We start from the raw sequence: 12026 nt of genomic DNA, 5'->3' as shown, positions 1-12026 counted from the left end.
CCCAGGGCCTTTGACAGGGGAGGCAGGCAGAGCACCTGCTTCTACCTGGGCTTTGTGTGAGACAGTGTGGGTGGGCTGCATTTGTTTTTCTAAAAAAGATTCATTTTTATTTATTTGAAAGGCAGAGTTAGAGAGAGAGGGAGAGACAGAGAACCATCCACTAGTTCACTCCTCAAAAAGCCACAACAGCCAGGGCTGGGCCAATCTGAAGCCAGGAGCCAGGAGCTTCTTCCAGTCTCCCATGTTGGTGCAGGGATCCAAGCGCTTGGGCCATCTTCTGCTGCTTTCCCAGGCCATAGCAGGGAGCTGGATTGGAAATGGACCAGCCAGGTCTTGAACCAGTGCCCATATGGGATGCCAGTGTTGCAGGTGGCGCCTTAGCCTGCTATGCCACAGTGCCAGCTCCAGGGAGGGGGTGTGTGTAAGTGTATTTAATCAATTAAAGATCCTCACAGGAAAAGGCCATGAGGAAATTCTGCCAGCAGCTGCCTTTGGACTTGAACTTGAACTCTTCCCTAGACCTACCCCCAAGCCTGTGTTTACATGTACAAGGGGTCTTCCAAAAATTCATGGATAATTTGGATGAAAACAGAAGTTCATTTGGGTACAAAAAAATTTGTTTTACATCCACGCCTAGTGTTTTCAAAGCACCCATTTTCCATGAGCTTCTATAAGACCCCTCGTGCACACTCTCCCTATTGGCTGTCTCCCTGGGGAGCCCCGACTGATGCCATGGCCAACGTGGTGGCTGGAGGAGGGGGACACAGCCCACTCCCCTCCCAGGCTCCCACCCCATGCACCTGTCCATCAGTGCACCCAGGGGTGACCAGAGCCGGCTGACAGCCTGGTGTGGACAGAGGCAGTAACCCAACAGCCACACAAATGAATGTCTAAGTGCCAAGCATGGTGAAGGCATTATGGGGGTTGGGGGAGGGCAGAGGGGCAGGAGGCAGGAGAGGAAGCATCTCCAAGGACCCTGGCTGGCCATGCAAGGGAGCCAGCTGTGCAGGGTCACAGACTTCAGAAACCGAGTGCGAGGGGTAGGACAGAAGATCAAGATGTTCCCAGGTGAGAACAGCAACTTCCCAGTGTGGCCCCCCAGGCCCTGCTACCCTCTGAGCACAGCCACCCACGTCGCCGTCCCCGCCATCCTGCCTGCCCTGGCCCCTGCTCCCCCTGGAAAACGCCCAATCACGCATCAAACCTCGGCTCAAAAGCTGCCTCCTCCCTGAAGCCTGCCCTGGCCACTGACTCTCAGAGCCGGCTACTGTGTCTTGACGGCGGACATAGCTGGGCCATGACCCTTGTCCATCTTGATAAAAAGAACTCTGGCCGGCACCGTGGCTCATTAGGCTAATCCTCCACCTCTGGCGCCGGCACACCGGGTTCTAGTCCCGGTTGGGGCGCCGGATTCTGTCCCGGTTGCTCCTCTTCCAGTCCAGCTCTCTGCTGTGGCCCGGGAGGGCAGTGGAGGATGACCCAGGTCCTTGGGCCCTGCACCCACATGGGAGACCAGGAGGAAGCACCTGGCTCCTGGCTTTGGATCGGCCGCAATGCGCTGGCCGTAGCGGCCATTTTGGGGGTGAACCAACGGAAAAAGGAAGACCTTTCTCTCCCTCTCTCTCTCACTGTCTAAATCTGCCTGTCAAAAAAAAAAAAAAAAAAACACTCTAGTTTTCTTTGGATGCCGGCACCCCCGGCTCCAGCTATGGCAATGGCGTAACCCAGTTGTAGCTGTCCTTTGTCCCAGCCTCCCTTGCAGTTAGAGGCGGCCATGGGCCCCGGTTCTTCCCAGCAGGAATCCATGGGAGTGAAGGTAAGATTGGAAAATTTTTCCCTTCCATCCACCCTTCATGATTTAAAAAAATATATATCTAGATATCTAGATATATAGATATAGATAGATATATCTATTTGAAAGGCTGACTTATAGGGGAGAGGAGACAGAGATCTCCATCTACTGGTTCACACCCCAAAACAGCTGGATCCCAAAACTCCACCTGGGTCTCCCATGCGGGTGCGGGGGCCCAAGCACTTGGGCCATCTTCTGCTGCCTTCCCAGGCGCATTAGCAGGGAGCTGGATCGGAAGTTGAGCAGCTGGGACTTGAACTGGCACCCATATATTGCATGCCGGTGTCTCAGTGGTGGTCACAGCGCTGGCCCTGTGGCCTCTCTTTTTATCAAGCCACTAGGATTCAATCATGAGCTCATCCTCCTCACCTCCCAAAGACCCCTCCTCTAAACCCCACCGTGTGTTGAATTCCCAGCCTGTTAATGCCTCCCACCCCCGCGGTGGGGAACGAGACCAGCATGGGCAAACCCTGTCCCAGTCGCAGCAGGCTGTGGGTAACCCCGCCCAGGGGGACCGGCACGCGGCATGAGGACTGGCATCATCCCCATGGAATGAGGTCGCCCGGAGCTCAGGAATGTGCTCTAGAACATTCCGCTCCCTGGCCCTCACTGTGGGCTTGGTTGGCTCCCGTTGTGGCTTCAAGACAGCTGTGCAACCTCAGGGAGTCACATCCGGCCGGATACAGCCGCACGCAGAGACACGGGGGAGGGGAGAGGGGGCGGCCCTCCATTCTCTTGGGAGCTGGCAGCCATTTCTCCGCAGGCACTCAGCAGAACCCCACACCTGTTTCCTGGGCTACAACGGGGCCACGTCGCCATCGAGGAGAAGGGACCTCATCGTCGGGGCCCAGCCAGAGTGACAGCTGACAGTGACAGCACAGGGCGTGAGTGGACGCAGGTGGGAAGGAAATATGGGGCGGTGGGGGCAGGGGGGGGTCTGGAGCTGGCTGGGGAGGGATCAGTGAGAGGCTTTGCACTGACTTTCCTCACCCCGTCCATCCTCGTCACCTTTCTGTTCATTCATTCATTCATCCATCCATTCATTCATTCTCCCGAATAGTTATTAGGCACCTACTGTGTGCTTGGTACTATATCAGATTTATTGATTGTTTGAAAGGCAGAGTGACACAGAGAGATGGAGGGAGAGGGAGAGATCTTCTGTCTGCTGGTTCACTCCCCAGGTGGCCACGACAGCCAGGGCTGGGCCAGGCCAAAGCTAGAAGCTCCATCCAGGTCTCCCACATGGGTGCAGGGGCCCAAGCACTTGGGCCACCTTCTGATGCTTTTCAGGTGCATTAGCAGGGAGCTGGATCGGAAGTGGAGCACCCGGGATTTGAACCAACACCCACACGGAATGCCACAAGAACCCACTGTACCACAACACAGGCCCCATCATTTCTGGGTTTTTTAAAAAATTTATTTTATTATTTATTTTAGAGGTAGAGTTACAGATAGAGAGAGGGAGAGACAGAGGTCTTCCATCTTATGGTTCACCCCCCCCCCAAATGGCCACAATGGCCAGAGCTGGGCCAATCTGAAGCCAGGAGCTTCTTCTGGGTCTCCCATGCAGGTGCAGGGGCCCAAGCACTGGGGCCATCTTCTACTGCTTTCCCAGGTCACAGCAGAGAGCTGGATCGGAAGAGGGGCAGCCAGGGCTCGAACCGGCGCCCATATGGGATGCCGGTGCTTCAGCCACAGCGCCGGCCTCATCATCTCTGTTTTGAAAAGGAAGACGGGCCGGCGCCGCAACTCACTAGGCTAATCCTCCGCCTTGCAGCGCCGGCACACCGGGTTCTAGTCCCGGTCGGGGCGCTGGATTCTGTCCTGGTTGCCCCTCTTCCAGGCCAGCTCTCTGCTGTGGCCAGGGAAGGCAGTGGAGGATGGCCCAGGTGCTTGGGCCCTGCACCCCATGGGAGACCAGAAGCACCTGGCTCCTGGCTTCGGATCAGCACGGTACGCCGGCCGTGGCGGCCATTGGAGGGTGAACCAACGGCAAAGGAAGACCTTTCTCTCTGTCTCTCTCTCACTGTCCACTCTGCCTGTCAAAAAAAAAGATGCAGAGGCTCACAGGTGGCATTGGTTGAGGTCCCTGGGTGGGTGGGATCTTGAGGCAATGGTCCGAGCCCCCGCAAGAGGCCTTGCAGAAGCGAGGAGTTGGGTTCACCGACCCGAGTAGGTCTCAGTCTCTCTGGGCCCTTCCCAGCCCCGTGGCTTCCGTGCTTCTGTGGGAGGAGGGAGGGCCTCGGCCGGAGCAGAGGCTGTTCCAGAACCAGGCCCAGCCTCAGCTGCTGCCTGCGGCGCCGCACAAGGACACTCAGGTGTGGACATTTCCCAGGCACACTGAAGCTCCCCTCCCCCATCCGTCCCATCATGCCTCTCTGGCCCAAAGAGAGCCAACCCTGGGCCTCAAGGCCTGGGAAGCCAAGACAGCCCTGGGCACGGCACCTGCCCGGCTGGTCGGCCCTGCCTGGGGACAACCACACCCCCGGCGGCCCGGGTAAGTCTCTCCGCAGCAAAGGGTCAGGGCAGGACCACGGGGTCCCTGGGAGCTGGCAGCCCTCCTCCGCTGCCTCTCCCAGGGAAGCCTGGTTGGGGTCAAGGAGGGTGAGGAGCAGGTCAGATGGAGCTGACGGTGAGCCTGGGGCTGGGGTGCAGCAGCTCTGAGCCTGAGCAACTGGCTGGGCTCTGTCAAGCCCCCAACCCCTGTCCCAGCCCTGGGGTGGGGGGTGGGGGGCAGAGAAAGCCTTGCCCAGGTGTGCTGAGCCAAGGGCTCTCGTCCCAGCCTCGCCTTTGATTTTCTGTGCGACCTTGAGCTGGGTTTTCTCGTCCGTAAAGCGAGGGGGAGGCTGGGAGGACCTGTCAGCTTCTGCCGTGTGGGAGATCTGTGCTTGCAGTCTGTAGTGGGACCAGGTGCTGGTGCCCCTGCCTCCGCCCCCTTCCACGGCACCTGCAGCCATCGGCCATTTCCAGCCCAGGGCTGGTGACTTGGGATCGACTTCCGGGGTGCTGTGGCCACCCCGTGTCTGACCTGTGGGGGCCCCAGGGGGCATCAGCAGCTGACAGGAAGTGGGGCAGAAGGGCTGAGGCCACATAGCTGGGAGGCCTGCGCTTGCTACACAACTGTACTGGACCAGGGGGGTCTTAGCCAGCTGCAGGGGATGGGGAGAGAGAGCCTGGTCTCATCTCCCCAGCTCTGCTCCCAGGACTACCTGTGGGGTGACAATGCAGATTCCCAAGCCCTGACCCTCTCTGCTGCTCCGGACAAGCTGGGAGGGGGTGAGGGAGACCTGGTTCTGGTGCTTTCCACAGGGACGGGGCGGGGTGGGGGGCACTCTTAGCTACTTCGACCTCAAAGGCACCTGGGCCAGGCCCAGAGTTGAGGGTGGGAGCGATGGTCACACTCTGGAGACCCAGGGTGTGGACGGCCTCGCGCCTGCATCCAGAGGCCAGGCGGGGACACACCGGGCGCCTGCGTTCTCACGCGAAACACTGATCCCGCTTGAAAAACACGTTTTGGGGAAGGAGGCCAGGGCTCCCTCTCTCCTGAATTTCAACATCGCCTTTTCCTGTTGGCAAGCCTGGCAGGGGCCACGCTGCCAAAAACATGACAGTAATCTCCTAAAGGTCCCCTGGGATCGGCAGGGGGGCCGATCGGGTTTCCTTCCTTGAGGGAGGCTGATCCCGCCCCCAGCCCCGCCCCCGCTCCAAAAGCCTCTTTGAGCCTAAAGGTGGGCAAAGCTCCCACTCCCACCCCCAAGAAATGCGCTGAGAGCCACTTGGGAGAGAGACTCATGAAAAAGTTTTGTTGTTAATTTTTTTCATTTACTTTTTTTTTCAATGATGATGATGATTTTTTAATGTATGTATTTGAGAAGTAGAGAGAGCTCTCCCACTTGCTGGTTCATTCCCTAAACGCCCACAACAGCCCCTGGCTGGGGCCAAAGCCGGAAGCCAGGAACCCAATCCAGGTCTCCCAGCCATCACTACTGCCCCCACCCTGACACCCACCCCCCTGCAGTGTTAGCAGGAAGCTGGAGTCGGGAACCCAGGCCCTCTGATGGGAGATTCAGCCATCTTAACCACTAGCCCAATGCCCCCACCCTAAGAGGGACAGAGAAGACACACACAGACAGCAGGATTTTCCACCTGCCTGATCACCCCCCATATGTCTGCAACAGCCAGAGCCGGGTGACGGCCAAAGCCCCAGAGCCCAGGACTTGGTCCGGGTCTCCCACATGGGTGGCAGGGACCCAGGCACTTGAACCATCACCTGCTGCTTCCCAGGGTGTGTGTTAGCAAGGAGGCCGGGAGCCTTGGCTCGGACCCAGGCGCTGTGACATGCGATGCGGTGTCCCAAGCAGTGTGGTGACCACTGTGCCAAACGCTCACCCCTCCACTGCCTCCTGATGGAGTGCGAGTCCCCTGCGTGGCTGAGCTCTCTGGCTCTCCCAGCTTTGGCTGAGACGTTCCTACACACAGACTCATAAGCCAGAAGGTTCCTTGTGTCCCTTGCCTTGGGGATAACTGGTCGACCTACTTCTTCTCTCGCACCCAAACCCCAAGAATTCATGTTTAGAGATTGCAATGCAATCTTGGCTGACATTTCCCTCTCCTCCACTCAGCGGCAGGGGGAGGAGGGTGCTCGAGTCACCCCCATTGCCCAAGTGAGAACGGCTTGTCCAGCCAGGGGCAGGGCCAGACTTCCATGAGGTTGCGTAAGCTGCAAGATCCCCAAGCTTCTGGAAGGAAGACCACACCCTGCCTCCTATATCCCGGTCTCCACGTCCCATGGAGTCGCCTTCTGGCAAGTCCAAAGTATTTGGGTGGAAAAAATTGCATCCGTATCAAACGCATACAGAGGCTCTTCCCCCGCCCCGCTCCCACCAAAACCATTCCATCACAACCCGGTGCTGGTGGGACAATGACTGACACAGGCTCATGTCATGTCAGGCGTGCTCCGTCAACACGCGTGGGTTCCAGGTGGACTGTTCTCTAAGGGTCTCGAGCGCCTAAGGATTTTGGGGGTCCCTGGGGAAGGTCCCAGGTCCACCCTCCCACAGAGCCCAGGAGATGGGGAACAGGCTGGGTGAGTGTTTATGTCGCTGTCACCACAAGCCACCCACCTCTGGCTGTGTCTGCAACTTCTTTTTCTTTATTTTTTAAAATTTATTTATTTGTTTGAAAGAGTTACAGAGAGACAGAGAGAGAGAGGTCTTCCGTCTGCTGGTTCATTCCTTGGATGGCTACAATGGCCAGAGCTGAGCTGGTCAGGAGCCAGGAGCTTCTTCCAGGTCTCCAATGCAGGTGCAGGGGCCCAAGGACTTGGGCCATCTTCTACTGCTTTCCCAGGCCATAAAGAGAGCTGAATTGAAAGTGGAGCAGCCAGGACTCGAACCGGCGCCCATATGGGATGCCCGCAGGCAGCGGCTCCATCATCTACGCCATAGCGCTGGCCCCCATCTTCTTTTTCTTGAAGGAGCACCCAGGATGCTTCAGGCCTGCCAGGGCCTCTTGGAGGGGTCCATGGCATGAATGGGAAGCCGGGGCGGGGGGGACCAGACAGCTGTGCCTCCCTCCGTCTCTCCCTGTCCTGCTCCCACCTGGGCAGGTCGTCCCTCCTGGCCTAGAGTGAAAGTTGGAGTGGGTAGGTTTATCTTTATCTGCAGAGGTGGGTGGCAGGCAGGCCTAGGAGCTCACCTGGTCATCTCTGCCAGAAGGGATTAGACGCTCACATTCTAGAAGGTGGGCGTTCCCCGAGGATGCATTTCAGCTCAACAGAAAACCTAAACCAGTCTGAGATCTCGTAGCCAGTGAGCTTCCCCCACGAGGCACCAAGCTGCAGTCACGGGGGTATGTGTGCGTGTGCGTGTGTGTGTGAGTCTGGAAGCTTCCAGAGGCTGAAGAAGAGATGTTGGCCCCTGGCAGGGGCAGGGCTGTTGCGGCAACTATTGCATAAGATGGGAGCCTGAGAGTGGCAGAGGGGTAAGGCACGTGCAGAGACCAACCTCACACGGGGGTTTGGGCACCAGGGAGCCTGGTGACCCGGTATGACCCAGGGGAGCATCTTGTCAGGTCAAGTCCTTGTGTTTGGGCCAGGTCGACCTCACTGATGTATGCAGGGACCAGCGCTGTGGCATAGCAGGTAAAACCACTGCCTGCTGTGCTGGCATCCCATATGGACACCGGTTCAAGTCCCAGCTGCTCCAATTCCGATCCAGCTCTCTGCTGTGGCCTGGGATAGCAATAGGAGATGGTCCAAGTCCTTGGGCCCCTGTACCCACGCGGGAGACCCAGAAGAAGCTCCTGGCTTCGGATCGGCGCAGCTCTGGCCGTTGCAGACATCTGGGAAGTGAACCAGCAAGTGGAAGACCTCTCTCTCTCTCTCCCTCCCTCTCTCTGCCTCTCTCCCTCTCCCTGCCTCTCTCCCTCTCCCCCTCTCCGTCTCCCCCTCTTCCCCCCTCCCCCTCTCCCCTTCCCTCCCCCCTCAGTCTCCCTCTCCCTCTCCTTCTGCTTCTAGAAAGAGAAAGAGAAGGAGAGACAGAGATCTTCCTCCATCTTCCAGTTCACTCCTCAAATGCCTGCAACAGCCAGGTGCTGGGACAGACCGGAGCCAGGAGCCTAGAACTCTGTCTGGGAGACCCATGTAGGTAACAGGGACTCAAGTACTCGAACCATCATCTTTTGCCTCCCCGAGAGTGCATTCTAACCCAGGAAGCTGGATTGGAAGCGGAGGAGCTGAGACTCCAATGAGGCTCCTCCAGTATGGAATGCAAGGAGCCAGGAACTCCATCTGGGTCTCGTATGTGGGCAGCAGGGGCCCAAGTAGTTGCATTAACAGGGAGTGGACTGGAAGCAGAGTAGTCAGGGCCCGAACTGGCCCTCCCACAGGGGAGGCAGTCATGCCAAGCTGTCACTGTTTGTCTTCAGCTTGGATCCATGGCTTGTTAAAACACAGAGGGCAAGCCCCACGCCCCGAGGTGGGAGATTTGGGAAGAAGCCTGAGATCTGGCATCGCCAACAAATGCCTAGGTGGCACCGATGCTTGGATAACCACTGACCTAGAGTAGCCCCTGGACACCAGGGGAGCAGCTCTAGTGGGCTTTATTCCTGCTGGATGACTGCTCACTGGCACACAGCAGGTGCCGTCTGGGTGCCAGGCAGGCTCCTGTTCAGATGGCCAATCACAACAGGTGCAGGTTGCCGTGGCAACAGGCAGCAGCAGGCAGGTGATGGGGGGGCGGATCTTAGGCTGTGGGTTGCACGTGGATGAGATTGTGGGGGACAGAGGGAGAAGAAGGTGTGTCTTTTCCGTCTCCCCTCACCCAGAGGACACCCTCCCATTTCCTCCGGAGCTTGCCTTGGCTCCCCACACTCTGTGCAGAAACCCAGGGAGGGTGTAATCTCTGGTTGCATAACAGAGAGAGGAACAAAGGGAGGGGGTGGGGGCGAAGAGGGAAGAAGGGATCCTGAGCCCTGGGAACCACGGGCACGAGGCCACTCCACATGCATCGACCCCTAGCGGATCCTGGTCCCGCACCCCCCGGGTCCAATTCCCAGCACCGCCAGGATCCACCCAAGGTCACACAGCTGGCTGTGCCTTGGCCTCAGCAGCTGGGATCAGAAAACCTGATCCGCTGTTGCTAAAGGCCCTGTTTGTTCTCTGAGCCACCTCGGGAGAACTTTGGACGAGGTAGAGAGGACCCAGACCTGTGCGGGAGACAGGAATGAAGGTGTGGGGTGGTGTTGCAACATTACAGCAGCTGCCCCCTCCTCACAGATTTGGAGCCAGCTGAGCCACAGGGCTCCCCACGAAGCTTGTTTAAAACACCAGCTTTCATGGGCAGAGATCCCAGCCCAGCGGCTGGGGGGTGGGGTGTCCTGGGTACCCCCAGGTTGAACAACCCCATGATGGTTCTATTGTGGGTAGCCAGCTGATTTGCCCTTTGACACATCCAGGGTCTCCGCTTTCTGCCTGTTCAAGGGTACTTGCTTCCAGAAGTTTCTGGAAAAAAATGGAATTCCAAGATAATTATCTTTTTTGTACAAAAGAATTTTGAAATCCACGCTTAGATTTCGTTTCATAAAATGCATTTTTCAAGAACTTTTTGAAGACCTCTTGTGGGCACAGCTTTCTTTAAAAAAAAAAAAGATTTATTGTATTTATTTGAAAGGCAGTGTTAGAGAGAGAGGGAGAAACACAGAGAGAGAGAGAGAGATATCTTCTATTTGCTGGTTCACTCCCCAAATGGCCACAATGGCCAGGGCTGGGGCAGGCCCAAGTCAGAAGCCAGGAGCTTCTTCCGGGTCTCCCACATGGGTGGCAGGGGCCCAAGCACTTGGGCCATCTTCTGCTGCTTTCCCAGGAGCATTAGCAGGGAGCTGGACCAGAAGTGGAGCAACCAGGACTCCCACGGCGCCCACATGGGGTGCCGGCACAGCAGGCTGCAGCTTTAACCCGATGAGCCACGGCGTTGGCGCCTTGCCCCAAGCTCTGTTCAAAGGGCCTCAGATGTCATCCTAGGTCCTATCTTGATATTGGGCAGCTGGCTCAGCCTCCGGGCTGATCAGGAGCTGGGTGCTTAGAAAACAGAGCAAAGGCCTTTTACCAAGCCATGGCGTGGCCCTGCCAGCTGCAGGGTGAGCCGGCACCTGGTCACCACCACGGAGGATGTGCTGTCTGGGACAGAGCTTTGGGCACCAACGAGAAACCACGAGGGGCTTTGGCCTGGCCCAGCTCCTGCTGTTGTAGCCATTTGGGGAGTGAACCAACCATTGGATGGAAGACCTTTCTCTCTCTCTCTGTAACTCTGCCTCCCAGATAAATAAATCTTAAAAGAGGTTGGGGCAGAGAAACGTTCTGTTTGTGGAGCTGTCACAGACACTGGGGTACACTCATCCAACAGGCTCAGGAGGTCCAGGGTCCCCTTAGGCATGAAGGCACACCTGAGGTTTGGCCAGCAGGGGTGGGGGTTCAAGACCAGGGCTCCTCCCTTCTCCCCATTCCACAGTACGGTTCCTCGTGATTAGCCCCCTCCTGACCTACAGAAGTCTCAGGACAAGGACACGGTCAGGGATAGGATTTCTCTCTCATTTTGCTGATAAGAAAAACGGACTTCTCCAGGGAGGGGAACAAAGACTTCCGGTCAAGGTCATGGTTGCTCTCCTTGGAATGTGGCTGCTGGGAGAGTCTGTGCTTCTGGGCTTCCGTGGCCACCTCACCCTGGGTGATTGCAGGAACCCTGCAGGCTGGCTCACCGCACACCCTCCCGGGACGCTCTCACGGGCGTCACACACCGCAGCGCTTCATTGAAAAGGCACAGGGAGCCGCCGGTGCCACCGCCGACTCTGCCGAGCTGGCCTAACAGCGGCCCTCTCTGAGAAGTAGGGAGGCGACTCAACGGTGTGGCATCTGTGTGTGAGCTGGGGGAGGGGGGAGGTGATACCGGGCCAACCTCCCTGCATGCCGAGTTGATCTGGGGTCCTCTCCTAAGAGGACAGCTCTCCCCCAATTCAGCCAGGCCGGAACTCAGCTCCTGCGTAAGCCGGAGGGCTGCCAAGTGTGACCTTGGTGCTTCTGTGGCCTCCATGTGTGCCTGGGTCTCAGGGAAGCAGAGCAGGGGCAGGTGACTGGACAGGGCCCTGAGGCTCCCAGCCAGACGGGCTGCCTGGCTGTGGGGCATGAGGGTTGCACCAGCGTGGTAAACAGCACCTTTGCAGAATGAACAGTTACTGCCCAGGGGCTGGGCCGGATGCCCTGGAGAAAGAGGCTCTCCAAGGCCGCAGAGAAGTGGGCTGGCTTTGGACACACTGGACAAGCCTGCTGCTGATGGGAACGTGGCCTGGTCACGGGGTCAGCACGGAGCTGGGGGATCCTGGGCCCAGTCTCTTCACCTCCCTGGGTCCCTGCTTACTCTGAAGCAGAGTTCTCGGGGCAGCCATGGGACGACTGGTGCGGTGCGTGGGGCCAGGTTGGTGCTCGGGGTCAGCTCCTCCCATCCCTGTCGCAAGCAGGAGGGAACATTCCAGGAAAGGCTTTGGAGGTTGGGGGAGGGGGCTGTGGCCATCAGAAGAGACTGGGTCAGCGTAAGCTGGCATCGCGGGGTGCTCCCTGTCTATGAGCTTCTCCCAGGACAAGCGCTCGCTGGGCCAGTCCCTGAGCTTGGTGCCTGTTGTG

The sequence above is a fragment of the Oryctolagus cuniculus genome, chromosome 19 (genome assembly GCF_051225735.1).
Source record: "Oryctolagus cuniculus isolate XC-2025 breed Fujian yellow rabbit chromosome 19, ASM5122573v1, whole genome shotgun sequence".
NCBI lineage: Eukaryota > Metazoa > Chordata > Mammalia > Lagomorpha > Leporidae > Oryctolagus > Oryctolagus cuniculus.
This window is presented reverse-complemented; position numbering follows the sequence as displayed.